This window comes from Coturnix japonica, chromosome 9 (genome assembly GCF_054131305.1).
Source record: "Coturnix japonica strain WE chromosome 9, WE-NBRP24, whole genome shotgun sequence".
Classification (NCBI taxonomy): Eukaryota; Metazoa; Chordata; class Aves; order Galliformes; family Phasianidae; genus Coturnix; species Coturnix japonica.
This window is the reverse complement of record NC_140671.1, coordinates 24,957,004-24,979,211: the sequence shown is the minus strand read 5'-3', so window position 1 is coordinate 24,979,211 and position 22,208 is coordinate 24,957,004. Positions and strand designations below refer to the sequence as shown.

Here is a 22,208-nt window from a genome sequence, read left to right as displayed (position 1 = left end):
GTTGATGTGCTCTACTTGGACTTCAGCAAAGCCTTCACAACTGTCTCCCATGCTATTCTCCTACAAAAGCTGGCAGCCCTTTTCCAACCTTGAGAATTCTGTGATTCTGTGAGGCAGCATCTCTTGGACATCGCTCTGCAGTGAAGACCGCCCCAGCTTCCTCAGCGAAGGCATCACCACTGGTGAGTTTCTCTCTCGCTTAGAACCTCTGTACATTTGTTACCATCTTTGTTACCATCTGTATAGTTACCACCTAGACAGGGGGACATAGAGAGACACTGCGATCCATAGGGACCCATAGAGATCCAGAGGAAGACATTGGGACCCATAGAGAGACACTGGGACCCATAGGAACACATAGAGAGACACTGGGACCCATAGGGACACATAGAGACCCATAGACAGTCATTGGGAGCCATAAGGATAAATTGAGACCCATAGAGACCCCATAGTGCCCCATAGTGCCTCAAAGAAACCCATAGCGACCCCATAGTCACCCATAGCGCCCCATAGGAACACAAAGATACCCCATAGAGCCCCATAGACACCCCATAGTGACTCATAGGGGCCCAAAGAGACCCCATAGCACCCCATAGCTACTCCATAGTGCAACATAGCAGCCCATGGAGCCTCATAGACACTCCCTTGTGCCCCACAGCGCCCCATTGCACCCCATAGGGACCCATAGACACACTATACTGCTCCATAGAGCCTCATAGCACCCCATAGTGCCTCACAGCATACCATAGCACAACATAGTGCCACATAGACACCACAGAAGGACATATAGCCGCGCCATAGAGCCCCGTAGGCAACCCATTGTGCCCCATAGAGCTCCCATAGCCACCCATAGAAACTCATTTTGCCACATAGACACACCATAGCGTTCCATAGACACCCCATAGAAACCTCAGTACGCCCCATAGAACCCCATAGAGCTCCATAGCCACCCCATAGCGCCCCATAGAGAACCCATAGAGGCACATAGCAACCCATAGTGGGGACATAGTGTCCAATAGGGGGACATTGGGACACATAGGGACCCCATGGATTTCAGTGGGGGACAGTGAGACCCAAAGAGACATATAGGGACCTCGCTGAGACCCATAAGAGACCCCATAGAGGCACATAGGGACTGCATTGAAACCCATAGTCACCCATAAGAAGACATTTGGGCCCAGAGATATCCATGAGACCCCATAGAGACCCCATAGAGACCCCATAGTGGCACATAGCAACCCATAGGGGGGACATTGGGACACATAGGGACACATAGTGACCCATAGGGGGACATTGGGACACATAGGGATCCCATGGATTACAGTGGGGGACAGTGAGACCCATAGAGACACATAGGGACACTGCTGAGACCCATAAGAGACCCCATAGAGGCACATAGGGACCACATTGAAACCCATAGGTACCCATAGGAATACATTTGGGTCCAGAGATACCCATAAGAGACCCCACAGAGGCACATAGAACTTGTGGGGCAGGAGTTAGCACTTGTGGGGCACGAGTTGGCACTTGTGGGGCAGGGAGTGGCACTTGTGCGTGGGAGGTGGCACTTGTGGGGCAGGATGTGGCACTTGTGCGTTGGAGGTGGCACTTGTGGGGCAGGATGTGGCACTTGTGCGTGGGAGGTGGCACTTGTGGGGCGGGAGGTGGCACTTGTGGGGGGGTGTGGCACTGGTGAGGCATGAGGTGGCACTTGTGGGGCAGGATGTGGCATTCTGGGGGCGGGAGGTGTAAGTTGTGATGCAGGAGGTGGTACATGTGTGGCGGGAGGTGGCACTTGTGGGGAGGAGGTGGAACTTGTGGGGCGGGAGGTGGAAGTTGTGATGCAGGAGGTGGTACATGTGGGGCGGGAGGTGGAAGTTGTGATGCAGGAGGTGGTACATGTGGGGCAGGAGGTGGAAGTTGTGATGCAGGAGGTGGTACATGTGGGGCGGGAGGTGGAAGTTGTGATGCAGGAGGTGGTACATGTGGGGCGGGAGGTGGAAGTTGTGATGCAGGAGGTGGTACATGTGGGGCGGGATGTGGCACTCGTGAGCAGGGAGGTGGCACTTGTGGAACTTGTAGCAGGTGTAACTTGTCGGGCAGGAGGCGGCTCTTGTGGGGCTGGAGATTGATGTTGTGGGTCAGGAGGTGGCACTTGTGAGGCAGGAGGTGGATGATGAGGGGCAGGAGCTGGCACTTGTGGAGCAGGAGGTGGCACATGTGGGGCAGGAATTGGCACTTGTGGGGCAGGAGGTGGCACTTGTTGGATGGGAGGTGGACGATGTGGGGCAGGAGTTGGCACTTGTGGGGCAGGATGTGGCACACGTTGCCAGGAGTCGGCACTTGTGTGGCGGGATGTTGAAGTTGTGGGGCTTGAGGTTGCACTTGTCTAACAGGTATTGTCACTTGTGGGGGAGGAGGTGGATGATGTGGGGCAGGAGGTGGATGATGTGGGGCAGGAGGCTGTCTTTGTGGGGTTAGAGGTGGCACTTGTGGGGCAGGAAGTTGATGATGTGGGGCATGAGCTGGCATTTGTGAAGCATGAGCTGGCACTTGTGAAGCAGGAATTGGCACTTGTGGGGCAGGAGGTGGAACTTGTGGGGTGGGAGGTGGAATTTGTGGGGTGGGAGGTGAAACTTGTAAGGCAGGAGTTGGCACATGTGGGGGGGGAAATGGCACTTGTGGGGCAGGAAATGGCACCAGTGGGGTAGGATTTGGAACCTGTGGGGTAAGAAATGGCACTTGTTGGGCAGGAGGTGGCACTTGTGGGGCGGAAGTGGAACTTGTTTGTCATGTGGCCACAATTGTTGGGCGGGATGTGGAACTTGTGGGGCGGGAGGTGGCACTTGTGGGGCAGAAGGTGGCACTTGTTGGGCAGAAGGTGGATGATGTGGGGCAGGAGCTGGCAATTGTGAAGTATGAGCTGTCACTTTTGGGGCTGGAATTGTCAGTTGTGCGGCAGGAGTTGGCACTTGTGGGGCAGGATGTGGCACACGGGCAGGAGTTGGCACTTGTGTGGTGGGATGTTGAAGTTGTTGGGCGGGAGGTGGCACTTGTGGGGCTGGAAGTGGCAGTTGTAGGGCTGGAGGTGGCACTTGTGGAATTGGAGTTGGCACTAGTGGGGCAGAAGGTGGAAGTTGTGGGGAAGTATTTGGCACTTGTGGGGCAAGAGGTGGAACTTGTGGAGCAGGAGGTGGCATTTGTGGAGCATGAGTTGACACTTCTGGGGCAGGAGCTGGCACTTGTGGGGCAGGAGGTGGCACTTGTGTGTCAGGAGGAGGTAGTTGGGCGGTCAGTGACACTTGTTGGGCAGGAGGTGGATTATTTTGTGGGGGGAGGTGGCAGTGGTGTGGACAAATGTGGCACTTGTGGTGCAGGGGTTGGATGATGTGGGGCAGGAGGTGGTCGTTGTGGGGCAGGAGGTGGAACTTGTGGGGCAGGGGGTGGATGATGTGGGGCAGGAGGTGGTCTTTGTCGGACAGGAGGTGGCAAATGTGAGCAGGAAGTGGATGATGTGGGGCAGGAGCTGGCACTTGTGAAGCATGAGCTGGCACTTGTGGGGCAGGAATTGGCACTTGTGGGGCAGGAATTGGCACTTGTGGAGCAGGAGGTGGAAGTTGCAGGGCAGGATTTGGCATTTGTGGGGCGGGAGGTGGCACTTGTGGAATAAGTATTGTCACTTGTGGGGGAGGAGGTGGATGATGTGGGGCAGGAGGTGGTACCTGTTGGGCAAGAGGTGGCACTTGTGGGGCAGGAGCTGGCACTTGTGGGGCATGAGCTGGCAATAGTGGGGTAGGAATTGGCACTTGTGGGGCAGGAGGTGGATGATGTGGGGCAGGAGGCTGTCTTTGTGGGGTTGGAGGTGGCACTTGTGGGGCAGGAAGTTGATGATGTGGGGCATGAGCTGGCACTTGTGGGGCAGAAATTGGCACTTGTGGGGCAGGAGCTGGACTTGGAGGGTGACAGGTGGAACTGGCGGGGCAGGAGGTGGCACTTGTGGGGCAGGAGGTGGCACTTGTGGGGCAGGTGTTGGCACTTGTGGGGCAGGAGGTGGAAGTTGTGGGGCGGTAGGTTGCACTTGTGCGTGGGAGGTGGATGTTGTGGGGCAGGAAATGGCACCTGTGGGGCAGGAGGTGGCGCTTTTGGGGGAGGTGGTGGCATTTGTTGGGCGAGAGGTGAAACTTATGGGGCAGGAGGTGGCACTTGTAGGTCAAGAGGTGGAACTTGTTGGGCAGGAGGTGGCTCTTGTGGGGCAGGAGGTGTCAGTTGTTTGGCGGGAGGTGGCACTTGTGGGGCAGGTGGTGTCAGTTGTTTGGCGGGAGGTGGGACTTGTGGGGCAGGAGGTGTCAGTTGTTTGGCGGGAGGTGGCACTTGTGGGGCAGGAGGTGGCACTTGTGGGGCAGGAGGTGGCACCTGTGGGGAAGGAGGTGGCACTTGTATGGCAGGAATTGAAACTTGTGGGGTGGGATGGGGTACCTGTGGTGAAGGAAGTGGCTCTTGTGGGGCAGGATGTGGCACTTGTGGGGCAGGAGCTGGCACTTGTGGGGCATGAACTGGCACTTGTGGGGCAGGAATTGGCACTTGTGGGTAGGAAGTGGATGATGTGGTGCAGGAGCTGGCACTTGTGAAGCATGAGCTGGCACATGTGGGGCAGGAATTGGCAGTTGTGGGGCAGGAGCCTACACTTGTGGGGCAGAACGTGGCACTTGTGGGGCAGGAGGTTGAAGTTGTGGTGCAGGATGTAGCACTTGTGGGGCAGGAGCTGTAAATTGTCTGGTGAGATAAGGAACTTGTGGGGCAGGAGGTTGCACTAGTTTGGCAGGAGGTGGCACTTGTGGGGCGGGATGTGGCACTTGTGGGTCGAGAGGTGACACTTGTGGGGCGGTTGGTGGATTATGTGGGGCAGGAGTTGGCACTTGTGGGGTAAGGGTTGGCACTTGTGGGGTGGGAGGAGGCACTTGTGGGGCGGGGGGTGGCAATTGCTGGGTGGGAAGTGGCAGTTGTGGGGCAGTAGGTTGACTGTCCCAGTCTGCCTCTGGGTGGGATCTCTTTCTGATGATTTCTCCTCTGTGGAGTTTGTTCTGTGCACTTCCATCCTCAGTGGTGGGTGAGCCATTCTTTCTTTTTTTTACTTTTGTGATATATTCCTGTTGCGCCTATCTTTCTGCTGTTACGTATGTTATGGATTTCCTTTTTTTTTTTTTTTTTTTTAATCTGTTTTGTGTGCTTGTTTTTTGTTGTTTGTATTGTTGTTGTTTTTTAACTTTGATTCCCTGGTCTTTGGCTTGCTTTTTTTTTTTTCTTTCTTTATTTTTCTTTGTTTTGCTTTTTTCTTTTGCTGCATCATGATCTGCTTCATGGGTGTCATTTGCAAGAGACTGTAAATTCTCCTGGTTCGAACTGCAGTCAGCTTAATCAGATGCGTAAGAAATACATAAGGGCTGCTGAGGCCGGGCTGGTTTTCCATTTCTTTATAAACTGGGGTGCATCCACAGCAGCACTTATCTCCTGTTTTTGTTGTTGCTGTTGTTCAAGATAATTAAAGGATGCTACGTCTGTGTTTGTTGTCATCCTGCTTTCTTTTCTCTGTCTTGCAGGTCAGCTCGTGCTAGAAGTCGATGGTATCGCTGTATGAATCAAGGGCAGTTTAGGAGCAGCTGCTGATGGAAGAAACGAAGTCCAGGCTAATAAATGGAAGTATCTTCTGGTAAGGTGTCAAAGGTGGCAGTCATCATTAAAACCAAAGGGCTGGCTCATCCGAGTGCTTGCTGACTGATGCTTGGGAGTATCTCGTTCTCCAGCTGTATGATACGAAAGCTAAATATGCTGAGCCGTTACAGCTTGTGCTGAAGTTGTGATTGTGCTCCCAGATGTTTCCTTTAGTGGTAAATCATGTTCTGGCACTGTGGTAGTCCTATCTCTGGCATGATCAGGAGCCTGGAGCACCGTGTCTGGTTGCGAGCCTTGTGTGCCTGTTTCCATGAACCTTGCTTTCTTTCTCTCTTCAGAGTAAGGGCAGGGTGCTTCCTTGCTTTTGGTGGATTCATTCAGGAGGCTGTCAGAAGGCCAATTGCAGTGTTCATAACACGGAGGGACACAATGGGAATGGACTCTCGTTACCACCATGCAAAAGTGAGTTTCTTATGAGTGATATAATTTTGATTATTACTTCTGAGCAGTTGCAGTGTGATAGAGGATGTCACGAAACTATTTATTTGGGAGCACAGGGAAGAGTCATGAGAACCGAAAATGTAGTTTCTGTTTTGGCTGTCAAAATGGTGGAGTTTTTTTGGGAGGACAGTGTCTGGTCTTCCTGTTAGCAGGCCCCCTCTGAGAAATTGGGCTTTGCTTGCTGCTTTGCTGTGCCTACCTGCCTGCTCCCTGTGCTTGCTGTGTCTGATACCAGCGGTCATGGAACATGCTCCCTGAGGCTGTGGGCCTGGCCCTGAGCTGCTGCAGCTTAAAGGCCGTTTGAGTTTAGGTTGTCCTTCCTGGAGCATCGGGTTGGACTTGATAATCCTCGTGGTTCCTTTACAACTTGGGCTATTCTGTGGTTCTGTGGTCTTGGTGGTTTGCCTGGGAAATACCAGATGGTTTTATTCCCCCAATTTTTTATGGCATTTGAACTTGTTTCAATTCTAAATGTGGGAGAGGAGTTGGATAAGGGTAGGGTAAGGGTAAGGGTAGGTTGCTTTTTTCTTTTTCCTATTCTCCTAGGTATTTTCTGCCCATGTTGTGATAACTCTCTAACCAGAAATGTTCTTAATGCTCATGAAAAGGCTTTACTGGCAGCACACAATTTGACCATAGGACTGCTTGCTGGATTAATTTCTATGGATTGATTGTATGCTTTTTGAGATGGTATGTTCAGTTTATCTTTTGAAAGGCTGTCAGCTTTTGAGGTCGCTGAGGTGTCTTGCTTTATCAGTCTCTAGCAGCTTGCTGGAGCTTGAAGTAGTTGAATCGTCCCATACAGAGCTGTTAAATAAAACCTTATAATCACTTTGTTTGTCACCTTACTGCCCTTCTTGTCTCCCTAGAGCCCAGCTGTCTTCCTGGGATTGCTGAGCAGCTGCCTTTCGCTGTCTCCTGCCTATCAGATCAAAAACCAGTGGTGTAAAACTGAGTTGGAATTTGGTGGCCTAAGTCCTTGAGTATTCTTTATTTCTGTAAAAGGCGCTGGATGTCTCAAGATGGAAGTCCAGATACCTACCCAAGTGTATTACAGCAATCACAGAATTTCTATTTCAGAGACTTTTTCAAAGCCCTTCAGATGGAAAGGCAAAGGGAAGTGCAACTTTGGAGTAGTAAATGGTGCTTATTAAAATGTAAAGAGGTCTAATTGGTGTAAATGGACTCCAGTCACACTGGTGTATAGCTTTCTTTATGAGGGTACTCAGGAATTCTTCTGACAATGAGTGATACAGTCCCAGCTCCAGGTGCGTGCTCAGCTTGGAAATGCATGCACATAGCTTTTGCTTGGCCAGCTGCTTTGACTGCATTGCACTACATCATCTTGTCTTGATCTCTTTGCTCCCTCCATCAAAAGTTTTGCTCGGCCTAGACTCGTTGCAGATACTGACTGTGTTATTTTGATCCACATGAGATCAATACAGAAATGAATACAGAAAATTAAGTAGGGTTGTGCAGCACGAATTTGAACGTCTATGGAGACCACCCTTTGTGGGACTCAGACTTGCAGAACTAGCTCCTTGAAGAGAGGGGCTCCCAAGGTATTAACCCATATAAACCGTTGCTCTTCAGCATCTTCCTTCGTCAGTGACATAGATGATGGCAGGTTTGCAGACGATACAAACTGAGCAGTGCAGTCAATATATTGTAGGGGAGGGAAGCCAACCAGAGGGACCGGGACAGGCTGGAGAGGTTGCGGGCGTCCCTTTATTTTCCTTTGTTGTTTCCTTCTGGTTACAGGGAGCTGTCTGTCCCTTCTGCCACTGTGAAGTTGCTGTGGGGAATGAAACCGTCTGCAATTGTGGAAGGAGGGTCACTGCATGAGGAGGGGCTGCACATTCAGACATATGGAAGTTGATGTGAGTGTTTGCCTACAGATGTGTTCTCAATTTCAGTCCCCCAAAGCAATGAATTTCTGTAGGAGGCTAGATGTGCTTTTACAGGCAAGATTCATTGACTTTAAAATGATACTGGTTTTGATGACGACGAGGGGGGCTGGGTGGTTGTACAGGGAAGACAATTGAATGCTGCCAGAGATCTGCGTTTATCAGGCAGGAAACAGTGGGCATTGGCCTCCCGTGAGCTGGTAGATCCCGTGATCTACCGGGACTCTTCTGTCCTGGATATCTTCAGAGAACATTGTTCTAGCTGCTTGTAGTTGTAAGGCATGGGAAAGGAAACAGTGGTAAAGAACTAAGAACCTGCAAGATAGTTTTGGATAGGGCGGTGGATGTAGTTTACCATGATTTCAGCAAGGCATCTGGTACTGTCTCCCAGAACATCCTTATAACAAGCTGAGCAAGCGTGGGATAGATGAGTGGACAGAGAGGTGGGTTGAGAAGTGGCTGACTGGCAGAGCACAGAGAGACGTTGTTGGCAGTGCAGAATCCAGGTGGAGACCTGTAACTAGCGGCGTCCCCCAGGGGTCAGTGCTGGGTCCGGTCTTGTTCAATATATTCATCAACGACCTTGATGAGGAGATAGTGACCACCCTCAGCAAGTTTGTGATGACACGAAGTTGGGAGGACTGGCTGACACGCCTGAAGGCTGTGCTGCCATTCAGCAAGACCTGGACAGGCTGGAGAGCTGGGCAGTAAGAAACCGGATGAGGTTTAACAAAAGCAAGTGTAGAGTCTTGCACCTAGGGAGCAGTAATTGCATGCACCAGTACAGGCTGGGGGAAGAGCTGCTGGAGAGGAGCTCTGAAGAGAGGAACCTGGGTGTCCTGGTGGACGACAGATTGACCATGAGCCAGCAGTGTGCCCTTGTAGCCAAAAAAGCCGATGGAATACTGGGGTGTATTACAAAGAGCATGGACAGCAGGTCAAGGTGGCACTTGTGGGGAGGAAAATGGAAGTTGTGGGGCAGGGGGTGGCGATTGTGGGGCAGGGGGTGGCACTTGTGAAGCAGGAGGTGGCACTTGTGGGGTAGGATGTGGAAGTTCTTGAGCAGGAAATGGCAGTTGTGGAACAGGAGGTGGCATTTGTGGGTCAGGAGGTGGAAGTTGTGAGGTGGGAGGTAAAAGTTGGGGGAAGGAGGAGGCACGTGTGGGGCGGGAGGTGGAAGTTGTGGGGCGGGAGGTGGAAGTTGTAAGGCGGGAAATAGCACTTGTGGGGTGGGAGGCGGCACTTGTGTGGCAGGAGGTGGGACACTTGTGTGGAGGGAGGTGGCACTTGTGGGGCAGGAAATGGCACTTGAGGGGCAGGAGGTGGAAGATGTGGGGCAGGAATTGGCATTGCAGTGCGGGATGTGGAACTGGTGGGGGAGGAGATGGCACTTGTGGGGCTGGTGGTGGCACTTGTGGAGCGGGAGGTGGCACTTGTGGGCCGGGAGGTGGATGATGTGGGGCAGGAGGTGGCACTTGTGGGGTGGGAGCTGGTACTAGTGGGGTGGGAGGTGGCACTTGTGGAGCAGGATGTGGATGATGTGGGGCTGGTTGTGGCACTTGTGGGGCTAGAGGTTGAAGTTGTGGGTCGGGAGGTGGCATTTGTAAAACAGGAGGTTGCACTTGTGGGGCAGGAGGTGGAACTTGTGGGGGGTGGATGGGAGGAGGTGGCACTTGTGGGGCAGGAGGTGGCACTTGTGGGGCAGGAGGTGGCACTTGTGGGGCAGGAGGTTGCACTTGTGGGTCATGAGGAGGATGTTGGGCAGTTAATGACACTTGTGGGGCGGGAGGTGGATGATTTGGGGCGGGAGGTGGCAGTTGTGTGGAAAAATGTGGCACTTGTGGGGCATGAACTGGCACTTGTGGGGCAGAAATTGGCACTTGTGGGGCAGGAGGTGGATGATGTGGGGCAGGAGGTGGCAATTGTGGAGCAGGAGGTGGATGTTGCGGGTCAGGGTTTGGCACTTGTGGGGCAAGAGGTTGAATTTGTGGGGTGGTAGGTGGCTAATGTGGGGCAGGAAATGGCACTTGTGGGGCAGGAATTGGCACATGTGGCACAGGAGGTGGCACTTATGGGGCAGGAAATGGCACCTGTGGGGAAGGAGTTGGAAACTGTGGGGTAAGAAATGGCACTTGTTGGGCAGGTGGTGGCACTTGTGGGGCGGGAGGTGGCACTTGTGGGGCAGGAGGTGGCAGTTGTGAAACGTGAGCTGGCAATTGTGAAGCATGAGCTGGCACTTTTGGGGCAGGAATTGGCACTTGTGGGGCGGGAGGTGGCACTTCTGGGGCAGGATGTGGAAGTTGTGAAGCGGGAGATGGCAGTTGTGGGGTGGGAGGTGGCACTTGTGGGGCAGGAAGTGGAATTTGTTGGGTGGTAGGTAGAACTTGTGGGGCAGGAGTTGGCACTTGTGGGGCAGGATGTGGCACACATTGGGCAGGAGTTGGCACTTGTTTGACGGGAGGTTGAAGTTGTGGGGCAGGAGGTGACACTTGTGGAGCGGGAGGTGGTAAATGTTGGGCGGGAGGTGGCACTTGTTAGACGAGAGTTGGAACTTGTGGGTCAGGTATTGGCACTTGTGGGGCGGGATATGGAACTTATGGGGCAGGAGTTGACACTATTGGGGCAGGAGGCGGAAGTTGTGGGGCTGGACATGGCACTTGTGGGGCGGGAGTTGGATGATGTGGAGCAGCAGCTGGCACTTGTGGGGAAGGAGGTGGCACTTGTGGGGAAGGAGGTGGAACTTATGGGACGTTACGTGGAAGTTGTGGGGCGGGAGGTGGCTCTTTTGAGGCAGGAAGTGGCACTTGTGGGGCGGGAGTTGGATGATGTGGAGCAGCAGCTGGCACTTGTGGGGTGGGAGGTGGTAGATGTTGGGCAGGAGGTGGCACTTGTGGGGTAGGAGGTGGCACTTGTGGGGCAGGAGGTGGAAGTTGTGGAGCGGGAGGTGGCATTTTGGGGTGAAATGTGGCACTTGTGGGGCAGGAGGTTGCACTTGTGGGGCAGGAGGTGGAAGTTGTGGAGCGGGAGGTGGCATTTTGGGGTGAAATGTGGCACTTGTGGGGCAGGAGGTTGCACTTGTGGGGCAGGAGGTGGCACTTGTGGGGCGGAAATTGGAACTTGTTGGGAGGGAAGAGGTACTTGTGGGGCAGGAAGTGGCTCTTGTCGGGCAAGAGCTGGCACTTGTAGGGCAGGAGGTTACACTTGTGGGTCAGTAGGAGGAAGTTGGGCGGTCAGTGACACTTGTGGGGCAGGAGGTGGATTATTTGGGGGGAAGGTGGCAGTGGTGTGGCAAACTGTGGCACTTGTGGGGCAGGAGCTGGCACTTCAGGGGAATGAGCTGGCACTTGTAGGGCAGGAATTGGCACTTGTAAGGCAGGGGGTGGATGATGTGGGGCAGGAGGTGGTCTTTGTCGGACAAGAGGTGGCACATGTGAGCAGGAAGTGGATGATGTGGGGCAGGAGCTGGCACTTGTGAAGCATGAGCTGGAACTTGTGAAGCAGGAATTGGCACTTGTGGGGCAGGAGGTGGAAGTTGCAGGGCTGGATTTGGCATTTGTGGGGCAGGAGGTGGCACCTGTTGGGCAAGAGGTGGCACTTGTGGGGCAGGTGCTGTCACTTGTGGGGCAGGAATTGGCACTTGGGGCAGGAGGTAGATGATGTGGGGCAGGAGGCTGTCTTTGTGGGGTTGGAGGTGGCACTTGTGGGGCAGGAAGTTGATGATGTGGGGCAGGAGGTGGCACTTGTGGGGCAAGAGGTGGCACTTGTGGGGCAGGAGGTGGCACTTGTGGGGAAGGAGGTGGCACTTGTATGGCAGGAATTGAAACTTGTGGGGTGGGATGGGGTACCTGTGGGGCAGGAGGTGGCACTTGTGGGGCAGGATGTGGCGCTTGTGGGGCAGGTGTTGGCACTTGTGGGGCAGGAGGTGGAAGTTGTGGGGCGGTAGGTTGCACTTGTGCGTGGGAGGTGGATGTTGTGGGGCAGGAAATGGCACCTGTGGGGCAGGAGGTGGCGCTTTTGGGGGAGGTGGTGGCATTTGTTGGGCGACAGGTGAAACTTATGGGGCAGGAGGTGGCACTTGTAGGTCAAGAGGTGGAACTTGTTGGGCAGGAGGTGACACTTGTGGGGCAGGAGGTGTCAGTTGTTTGGTGGGAGGTGGCACTTGTAGGGCAGGAGGTGGCACTTGTGGGGCAGGAGGTGGCACTTGTGGGGCAGGAGGTGGCACTTGTGGGGAAGGAGGTGTCACTTGTATGGCAGGAATTGAAACTTCTGGGGTGGGATGGGGTACCTGTGGTGAAGGAGCTGGCACTTGTGGGGCAGGAGCTGGCACTTGTGGGGCAGGAATTGGCACTTGTGGGGCAGGAATTGGCACTTGTGGGCAGGAAGTGGATGATGTGGTGCAGGAGCTGGCAGTTGTGAAGCATGAGCTGGCACATGTGAGGCAGGAATTGGCAGTTGTGGGGCAGGAGCCTACACTTGTGGGGCAGAACGTGGCACTTGTGGGGCAGGAGGTTGAAGTTGTGCTGCAGGATGTAGCACTTGTGGGGCAGGAGCTGTAAATTGTCTGGCGAGATATGGCACTTGTGGGGCTGGAGGTTGCACTAGTTTGGCAGGAGGTGGCTCTTGTGGGGCGGGATGTGGCTCTTGTGGGGCGAGAGGTGGCACTTGTGGGGCAGAAGGTGGATGATGTGGGGCAGGAGCTGGCAATTGTGAAGCATGAGCTGTCACTTTTGGGGCAGGAATTGTCAGTTGTGCGGCAGGAGTTGGCACTTGTGGGACAGGATGTGGCACACGGACAGGAGTTGGCACTTGTGTGGTGGGATGTTGAAGTTGTTGGGCGGGAGGTGGCACTTCTGGGGCTGGAAGTGGCAGTTGTAGGGCTGGAGGTGGCACTTGTGGAATTGGAGTTGGCACTAGTGGGGCAGAAGGTGGAAATTGTGGGGAAGTATTTGGCACTTGTGGGGCAGGAGGTGGAACTTGTGGGGCAGGAGGGGGCATTTGTGGAGCATGAGTTGACACTTGTGTGGCGGGAGGTGGCACTTGTGGGGCAGGAGGTGGCACTTGTGGGGAAGGAGGTGGTCCTTGTGGGACGAGAGGTGGCATTTGTTGGGCGGGAGGTGGAACTTATGGGGCGTTACGTGGAAGTTGTGGGGCGGGAGGTGGCACTTTTGAGGCAGGAGGTGGCACTTGTGGGCCAGGAGATGGAAGTTGTGGAGCGGGAGGTCGCACTTGTGGGGCGAAAGGTGGCATTTGTGGGGCAGGAGGTTGCACTTGTGGGGCGGAAATTGGAACTTGTTGGGAGGGAAGAGGTACTTGTGGGGCAGGAAGTGGCTCTTGTCGAGCAGGAGCTGGCACTTGTAGGGCAGGAGGTTGCAGTTGTGTGTCAGGAGGAGGAAGTTGGGCGGTCAGTGACACTTGTGGGGCAGGAGGTGGATTATTTTGGGGAGGAGGTGGCAGTGGTGTGGCAAAATGTGGCACTTGTGGGGCAGGAGCTGGCACTTCAGGGGAATGAGCTGGCACTTGTAGGGCAGGAGGTGGTCGTTGTGGGGCAGGAGGTGGTCGTTGTGGGGCAGGAGGTGGCACTTGTGGGGCAGAAGGTGGATGATGTGTGGCATGAACTGGCACTTGTGGGGCATGAGCTGGCACTTGTGGGGCAGGAGCTGGACTTGCAGGGTGACAGGTGGAACTGGCGGGGCAGGAGGTGGCACTTGTGGGGCAGGTGTTGGCACTTGTGGGGCAGGAGGTGGAAGTTGTGGGGCGGTAGGTTGCACTTGTGCGTGGGAGGTGGATGTTGTGGGGCAGGAAATGGCACCTGTGGGGCAGGAGGTGGCGCTTTTGGGGGAGGTGGTGGCATTTTTTGGGCGAGAGGTGAAACTTATGGGGCAGGAGGTGGCACTTGTAGGTCAAGAGGTGGAACTTGTTGGGCAGGAGGTGACACTTGTGGGGCAGGAGGTGTCAGTTGTTTGGCGGGAGGTGGCACTTGTGGGGCAGGAGTTGGCACTTGTGGGGCAGGAGGTGGATGATGTGGGGCAGGAGCTGGCATTTGTGAAGCATGAGCTGGCAATTGTGAAGCAGGAATTGGCACTTGTAAGGCAGGAGGTGGAACTTGTGGGGCAGGAAGTGGCTCTTGTCGGGCAGGAGCTGGCACTTGTAGGGCAGGAGGTGGATTATTTTGGGGGGGAGGTGGCAGTGGTGTGGCAAAATGTGGCACTTGTGGGGCAGGAGCTGGCACTTCAGGGGAATGAGCTGGCACTTGTAGGGCAGGAATTGGCACTTGTAAGGCAGGAGGTGGAACTTGTGGGGCGGGATGTGGCACTTGCGGGATGCGAGGTGGCACTTGTTGGGCAGGAGTTGGCACTTGTGGGTCAGGTGGTGGTACTTCTGGGGCAGGATCGGGCACTTGTGGGGCAGGATGTGGAAGCTGTGGGACGGGAGGTGGAAGTTATGGGGTGGGAGGTGGAAGTTGTGGGGCAAGAATTGGCAATTGTGGGGCAAGAAGTGGCAATTGTGGGGCAGAGGGTGGCACTTGTACGGCAGGAGGTGGCACTTGTGGGACAGGACGTGGCAATTGGGAAGGACGTGGCACTTGTAAGGCAGGAGGTGGCACTTGTGGGGCAGGAGGTGGCACTTGTGGGGCAGGAGGAGGCTGTTGTTGGGCGGGAGGTGGGACTTGTGTAACAAGAGGTGGAAATTGTGCGGTGGGATGTGGCACTTGTGGGGCAAGGGGTGGCACTTGTGAGGCAGAAGGTGGCACTTGTGTGGCAGGAGGTGGAAGTTGTGGGTCAGGAGGTGACATTTGTGGAACAGGAGGTGGATGATGTGGGGCAGGAGGTAGCAATTTTGGGCCGGGACGTGGCACTAGTGGGGCGAGATGTTGCACTTGTTGGGCGGGAGGTGGCACTTTTGGGGCATAAGGTGAAAATTGAGGGACATGAGGTGGCACTTGTGGGGCAGGAGTTGGCACTTGTGTGGTAGGAGGTGGCAATTGTGGGGCAGGAGCTTGCAGTTGTGAGGCGGGATGTGGAAGTTGTGGGGCGGGTTGTGGCAGCTGTGGGGCTGGAGGTGTCACTTGTGCAGCAGGAAGTGGCACTTGTAAGGCAGGAAGTAGCACTTGTGGGGCAGGAGGTGGCACTTTTGGAGCGTGAGGTGGATGTTGTGGGGCAGGAGTTGGCACTTGTGGGGCAGGAGGTTGCACTTGTGGGGTGGGATGTGGTACTTGTGGGGCGGGAGGTGGCACTTGTTGGGCGAGAGTTGCAATTGTGAGACGGGAGGTGGCAATTGTGGGTCACGTAGTGGCACTTGTGGGTCAGGAGGTGGTACTTGTGGGGCGGGCGGTGGAACTGGTGGGGCTGGAGGTGGCACTTGTGGGGCATGAGGTGGCACTTGTGGGGCAGGATGTGGAAGTTGTGGGTCAGGAGGTGACATTTGTGGAACAAGAGGTGGATGATGTGGGGAAGGAGGTGGATGATGTGGAACAGTAGGTGGCACCTGTGGGGCAGGAGATGGCACTGATGGGGCAGGAGATGGTATTTGTTGTGCAGTAGGTGGCACTTGTGGAGTGGGAGATGGAAGTTGTGGGGCAGGAGGTGGCAATTGTGGGCCGGGAGCTGGAAGCTGTGGATCGGGAGGTGGCACTTGTGGTGCAGGAGGTGGCACTTGTGGGGCGGTTGGTGGATGATGTGGGGCAGGAGTTGGCACTTGTGGGGTAAGGGTTGGCACTTGTGGGTTGGGAGGAGGCACTTGTGTGGCGGGGGTTGGCAATTGCTGGGTGGGAAGTGGCAGTTGTGGGGCAGTAGGTTGAAGGTTTGGGGCAGGAGGTGGCACTTGTGGGGTGGAAGGTAAGAAGATTTGGGGTGTGACGTGGAAGTAGTGGGGCGGGAGGTGGCACTTGTGGGGCAGGAGGTGGTACACGTTGGGCAGGAGTTGGCACTTGTGTGGCTGGAGATTGAAGCTGTGGGGTGAGAGGTAACACTTGTGGGGCAGGAGCCGGCACTTGTGGGGCAGGAGTTGGCACTTGTGGGGCAGGAGCCGGCACTTGTGGGGCAGGACGCGACAAATGTGGTACAGGAAATGGCACTTGTGGGGCAGGAGTTGGCACTTGTGGGTCAGGTGGTGGCACATGTGAGGCGGGGGTCGACGTTGTGGGGCAAGAGGTGTAACTTGTGGGGCAGGAGGTGGCCATAGAGGGGCGGGAGGTGTCACTTGTGGGGCAGGACGTGGCACTTGTGGAGCGGGAGGGGGCACTTGTGGGGCCTGAGGTGGCACTTGTAGGGCAGGAGGTGGCATTTGTGGGGCGGGAGGTGGAAGTTGTGAGGCAGGGGGTGGCACTTGTAAGGCAGGAGGTAGAACTTGTTGGGCAGGAGTTGGCACTTGTGGGGCGCGAGTTGGCACTTGTGGGGCAGGTAGTTGCATTAGTGGGGCAGGAGTTGGCACTTGTGGGTCAGGTGGTGGCACTTGTGGGGCGGGATGTGGAAGTTGTGGGGCAGGAGCTGGAAGTTGTGAAGCATGAACTGGCACTTTTGTGGCAGGAATTGTCAGTTGTGCGGCAGGAGCTGGCACTTGTGGGGCAGGATGTGGCACACGTTGCCAGGAGTTGGCACTTGTGTGGCGGGATGTTGAAGTTGTGGGGCGGGAGGTGGCACTTGTGGAAAAGGTATTGTCACTTGTGGGGGAGGAGGTGGATGATGTGGGGCAGGAGGTGGCACCTGTGGGGCAAGAGGTGGCACTTGTGGGGCATGAGCTGGCACTTGTGGGGCAGGAAGTTGATGATGTGGGGCATGAGCTGGCATTTGTGTAGCATGAGCTGGCACTTGTGAAGCAGGAATTGGCACTTTTGGGGCAGGAGGTGGAACTTGTGGGGTGGGAGGTGGAATTTGAGGGGTGGTAGGTGAAACTTGTAAGGCAGGAGTTGGCACATGAGGGGGGGGAAATGGCACTTGTGGGGCAGGAAATGGCACCAGTGGGGTAGGATTTGGAACCTGTGGGGTAAGAAATGGCACTTGTTGGGCAGGAGGTGGCACTTGTGGGGCGGAAGTGGAACTTGTTTGTCATGTGGCCACAATTGTTGGGCGGGAGGTGGCACTTGTGGGGCGGGAGGTGGCACTTGTGGGGCGGGAGGTGGAAGTTGTGGGGCAGGAGGTGGCACTTGTGGGGCAGGAGGTGGCACTTGTGGGGCTGGAGGTGGCACTTGTGGGGCTGGAGGTGGCACTTGTGGGGCGGAAATTGGAACTTGTTGGGAGGGAAGAGGTACTAGTGGGGCAGGAAGTGGCTCTTGTCGAGCAGGAGCTGGCATTTGTGGGGCAGGAGGTTGCACTTGTGGGTCAGGAGGATGAAGTTGGGCGGTCAGTGACACTTGTGGGGCAGGAGGTGGATTATTTGGGAAGGGAGGTGGCAGTGGTGTGGCAAAATGTGGCACTTGTGGGGCAGGAGCTGGCACTTCAGAGGAATGAGCTGGCACTTGTAGGGCAGGAATTGGAACTTGTGGGGAAGGAGGTGGATGATGTGGGGCAGGAGGTGGTCGCTGTGGGGCAGGAGGTGGCACTTGTGGGGCAGGAGGTGGAAGTTGAAGGACAGGACCTTGCACTTGTGGGGCATGAACTGTCACTTGTTGGGCAGGAATTGGCACTTGTGGGGCGGAAGTGGAACTTGTAAAACAGGAGTTGGAAATTGTGGGGCTGTATGTGTAACTTGTGGTGCAGGAAGTGGAACTTCTGGGGCAGGAGGTGGCGATAGAGGGGCAGGAAGTGGCGCTTTTGGGGCGGGATGTGGCACTTGTTTGGAAGGAGGTGGGACTTTTGGGGCGGGAGTTGGCACTTGTGGGGGAGGAGGCTGCACTAATATGGCAGGAGGTGGCATTGTGGGGAGGGAGGTGGCAGGTTTTGGGCAGGAGGTGGCACTTGTGGGGCAGGAGGTGGATGATGAGGGGCAGGAGCTGGCACTTGTGAAGCATGAGCTGGCACTTGTGGGGCGGGAGTTGGCACTTGTGGGGCGGGAGTTGGCACTTGTGGGGCGGGAGTTGGCACTTGTGGGGCGGGAGTTGGCACTTGTGGGGCGGGAGTTGGCACTTGTGGGGCGGGAGTTGGCACTTGTGGGGCGGGAGTTAGAACTTGTGGGGCGGGAGGTGGCACTTGTGGGGAGCGATGTGGCACTTGTGGGCGGGAGGCTGAATTTGTGGAGAGGGAGGTGGCACTTGTGGGTCGGGAGGTGGCACTAGTGGGGCAGGAGGTGGCACATGTGAGGCAGGAGCTGGCACTTGCACGGCAGGAGATGGAACTGGCAGGGCAGGAGGTGGCACTTGTGGGTCGGGAGGTGGCACTAGTGGGGCAGGAGGTGGCACTTGTTGGGCAGGAGTTGGCACTTGTGAGGCAGGAGGTGTCAGTTGTTTGGCGGGAGTTCGCACTTGTGGGTCGCAAGGTGGAAGTTGTGGGGCAGGAGGTGGCACTTGTGGGTCGGGAGGTGGAAGTTGTGAAGCAGGAGGTGGCACTTGTGGGGTAGGAGGAGGCACTTGTATGGCAGGAATTGGAACTTGTGGTGTGGGATGGGGTACTTGTGGGGAAGGAAGTGGCTCTTGTGGGGCAGGATGTGGCACTTGTGGGGCAGGAGGTGGATGATGTTAGGCTGGAGCTGGCGCTTGTGAAGCATGTGCTGGCACTTGTGGGGCAGGAATTGGCACTTGTTGTGCAGGAGGTGGCACTTATGGGTTTGGAGGTGGATGATGTGCGGCAGGAGGTGACACATGTGGGGCAGGAGATGACACTTCTGGGGCAGGAGGTGGAAGTTGTGGGGCAGGATTTGGTACTTGTGGGGTGGGAGGTGGCACTTGTGGGGCTGGAGGTGGCACTTGTGGGATGGTAGGTGGAACTTGTGGGGCAAGACTTGGAACTTGTGGTGCAGGAGATATCATACGTTGGGCAGGAGTTGGCACTTCTGTGGCGGGAGGCTGAAGTTGTGGGGTGGGAGGTGGCACCTGTTGGGCATGTAGTGGTACTTGTGGGGTGGGATTTTTCACTTGTTTGTCATGTGGCCACAATTGTTGGGCGGGAGGTGGCACTTGTGGGGCAGGAGGTGGATGATGAGGGGCAGGAGCTGGCACTTGTGAAGCATGAGCTGGCACTTGTGGGGCAGGAATTGGCAGTTGTGCGGCAAGTGGTGGCACTTGTTGGATGGGAGGTGGATGATGTGGGGCAGGAGGTGGCACTTCTGGAGCAGGATGTGGACGTTGCGTGGCAGGATTTGGCACTTGTGGGGTGGGAGGTGGAACTTGTGGGGCAGGAGGTGGCACTTGTGGCGTGGTAGGTGGCACTTGTGGGGCAGGAGCTGGCACTTGTGGGGAGGGATGTGGCACTTGTGGGGCAGGAGTTGGCACTTGTGGGGCTGGAGGTGGCACTTGTGGGGCAGGAGGTGGATGATGTGGGGCAGGAGTTGGCACTTGTGGAGCAGGAGGTAAAAGTTGTGGGGCAGGATTTGGCACTTGTGGGGCAGGATGTGGCACACGTTGGGCAGGAGGTGGCACTTGTATGGCGGGATGTTGAAGTTGTGGGGCAGGAGGTGGCATTTGTGGGGCAAGAAATGGCACTTGTGAGGCAGGAGTTGGCACTTGTGGGTCAGGTGGTGGCACTTGTGGTGTGGGAGGTGGTACTTGTGGAATTGGAGTTGGCACTAGTGCGGCAGAAGGTGGAAGTTGTGGGGAAGTATTTGGCACTTGTGGGGCAAGAGGTGGCACTTGTGGGGCAGGAGGTGGTCCTTGTGGGACGAGAGGTGGCACTTGTTGGGCAGGAGGTGGAACTTATGGGGCGTTACGTGGAAGTTGTGGGGCGGGAGGTGGCACCTGTGGAAATGGAGATGGCACTAGTGGGGCAGGTAGTGGCACTTGTGGGGCGGGATATGGAACTTATGGGGCAGGAGTTGACATTTTTGGGGCAGGAGGTGGAAGTTGTGGGGCTGGACGTGGCACTTGTGGGGCGGGAGTTGGCATTTTGAGGAGGGTGGTGGCACTTGTTGGGCAGGAGGTGGCACTTTTGGGACGAGAGGTGGCACTTGTGGGGCAGGAGGTGGCACTTGTTGGGCAGGAGGTGGCACTTGTAAGGCAGGAGGTGGCACTTGTGGGGCAGGAGTTGGCACTTGTGGGGCAGGAGGTGGTCCTTGTGGGACAAGAGGTGGCACTTGTTGGGCAGGAGGTGGAACTTATGGGGCGTTACGTGGAAGTTGTGGGGCGGGAGGTGGCTCTTTTGAGGCAGGAGGTGGAACTTGTGAGCCAGGAGATGGAAGTTGTAGGGCAGGAGGTGGCACTTGTGGGTCGGGAGGTGGCACTTGTAGGGCAGGAGGTGGAAGTTGTGGAGTGGGAGGTGGAAGTTGTGAAGCAGGAGGTGGCACTTGTGGGTCGGGAGGTGGAAGTTGTGAAGCAGGAGGTGGCACTTGTGGGGTAGGAGGAGGCACTTGTATGGCAGGAATTGGAACTTGTGGTGTGGGATGAGGTACTTGTGGGGAAGGAAGTGGCTCTTGTGGGGCGGGATGTGACACTTGTGGGGCAGGAGGTGGATGATGTTAGGCTGGAGCTGGCGCTTGTGAAGCATGTGCTGGCACTTGTGGGGCAGGAATTGGCACTTGTTGTGCAGGAGGTGGCACTTATGGGTTTGGAGGTGGATGATGTGCGGCAGGAGGTGACACATGTGGGGCAGGAGATGACACTTCTGGGGCAGGAGGTGGAAGTTGTGGGGCAGGATTTGGTACTTGTGGGGTGGGAGATGGCACTTGTGGGGCTGGAGTTGGCACTTGTGGGATGGTAGGTGGAACTTGTGGGGCAAGACTTGGAACTTGTGGTGCAGGAGATATCATACGTTGGGCAGGAGTTGGCACTTCTGTGGCGGGAGGCTGAAGTTGTGGGGTGGGAGGTGGCACCTGTTGGGCATGTAGTGGTACTTGTGGGGTGGGATTTTTCACTTGTTTGTCATGTGGCCACAATTGTTGGGCGGGAGGTGGCACTTGTGGGGCAGGAGGTGGATGATGAGGGGCAGGAGCTGGCACTTGTGAAGCATGAGCTGGCACTTGTGGGGCAGGAATTGGCAGTTGTGCGGCAAGTGGTGGCACTTGTTGGATGGGAGGTGGATGATGTGGGGCAGGAGGTGGCACTTCTGGAGCAGGATGTGGACGTTGCGTGGCAGGATTTGGCACTTGTGGGGTGGGAGGTGGAACTTGTGGGGCAGGAGGTGGCACTTGTGGCGTGGTAGGTGGCACTTGTGGGGCAGGAGCTGGCACTTGTGGGGAGGGATGTGGCACTTGTGGGGCTGCAGGTGGCACTTGTGGGGCTGGAGGTGGCACTTGTGGGGCAGGAGGTGGATGATGTGGGGCAGGAGTTGGCACTTGTGGAGCAGGAGGTAAAAGTTGCGGGGCAGGATTTGGCACTTGTGGGGCAGGATGTGGCACACGTTGGGCAGGAGGTGGCACTTGTATGGCGGGATGTTGAAGTTGTGGGGCAGGAGGTGGCATTTGTGGGGCAAGAAATGGCTCTTGTGGGGCAGGAGGTGGAAGTTGAACGGCAGGAAATGGCACTTGTGGTGTGGGAGGTGGCACTTGTGGAATTGGAGTTGGCACTAGTGCGGCAGAAGGTGGAAGTTGTCGGGAAGTATTTGGCACTTGTGGGGCAGGAGCTGGTCCTTGTGGGACGAGAGGTGGCACTTGTTGGGCAAGAGGTGGAACTTATGGGGCGTTACGTGGAAGTTGTGGGGCGGGAGGTGGCACCTGTGGAAATGGAGATGGCACTAGTGGGGCAGGTAGTGGCACTTGTGGGGCGGGATATGGAACTTATGGGGCAGGAGTTGACATTTTTGGGGCAGGAGGTGGAAGTTGTGGGGCTGGACGTGGCACTTGTGGGGCGGGAGTTGGCATTTTGAGGAGGGTGGTGGCACTTGTTGGGCAGGAGGTGGCACTTTTGGGACGAGAGGTGGCACTTGTGGGGCAGGAGGTGGCACTTGTTGGGCAGGAGGTGGCACTTGTAAGGCAGGAGGTGGCACTTGTGGGGCAGGAGTTGGCACTTGTGGGGCAGGAGGTGGTCCTTGTGGGACGAGAGGTGGCACTTGTTGGGCAGGAGGTGGAACTTATGGGGCGTTACGTGGAAGTTGTGGGGCGGGAGGTGGC

General features: G+C 56.1%; 1 long non-coding RNA gene across 1 annotated transcript; it reads left to right on the top strand.

Annotated features, from left to right (window-relative positions):
- The first annotated feature begins 5,145 nt into the window (after positions 1-5,145).
- Positions 5,146-8,043, top strand: LOC146759864 (uncharacterized). The gene is made up of 3 exons (XR_014931937.1): positions 5,146-5,707; positions 6,009-6,132; positions 7,041-8,043. It is a non-coding gene; the product is annotated as an uncharacterized LOC146759864 (long non-coding RNA).
- Positions 8,044-22,208: the final 14,165 nt, after the last annotated feature.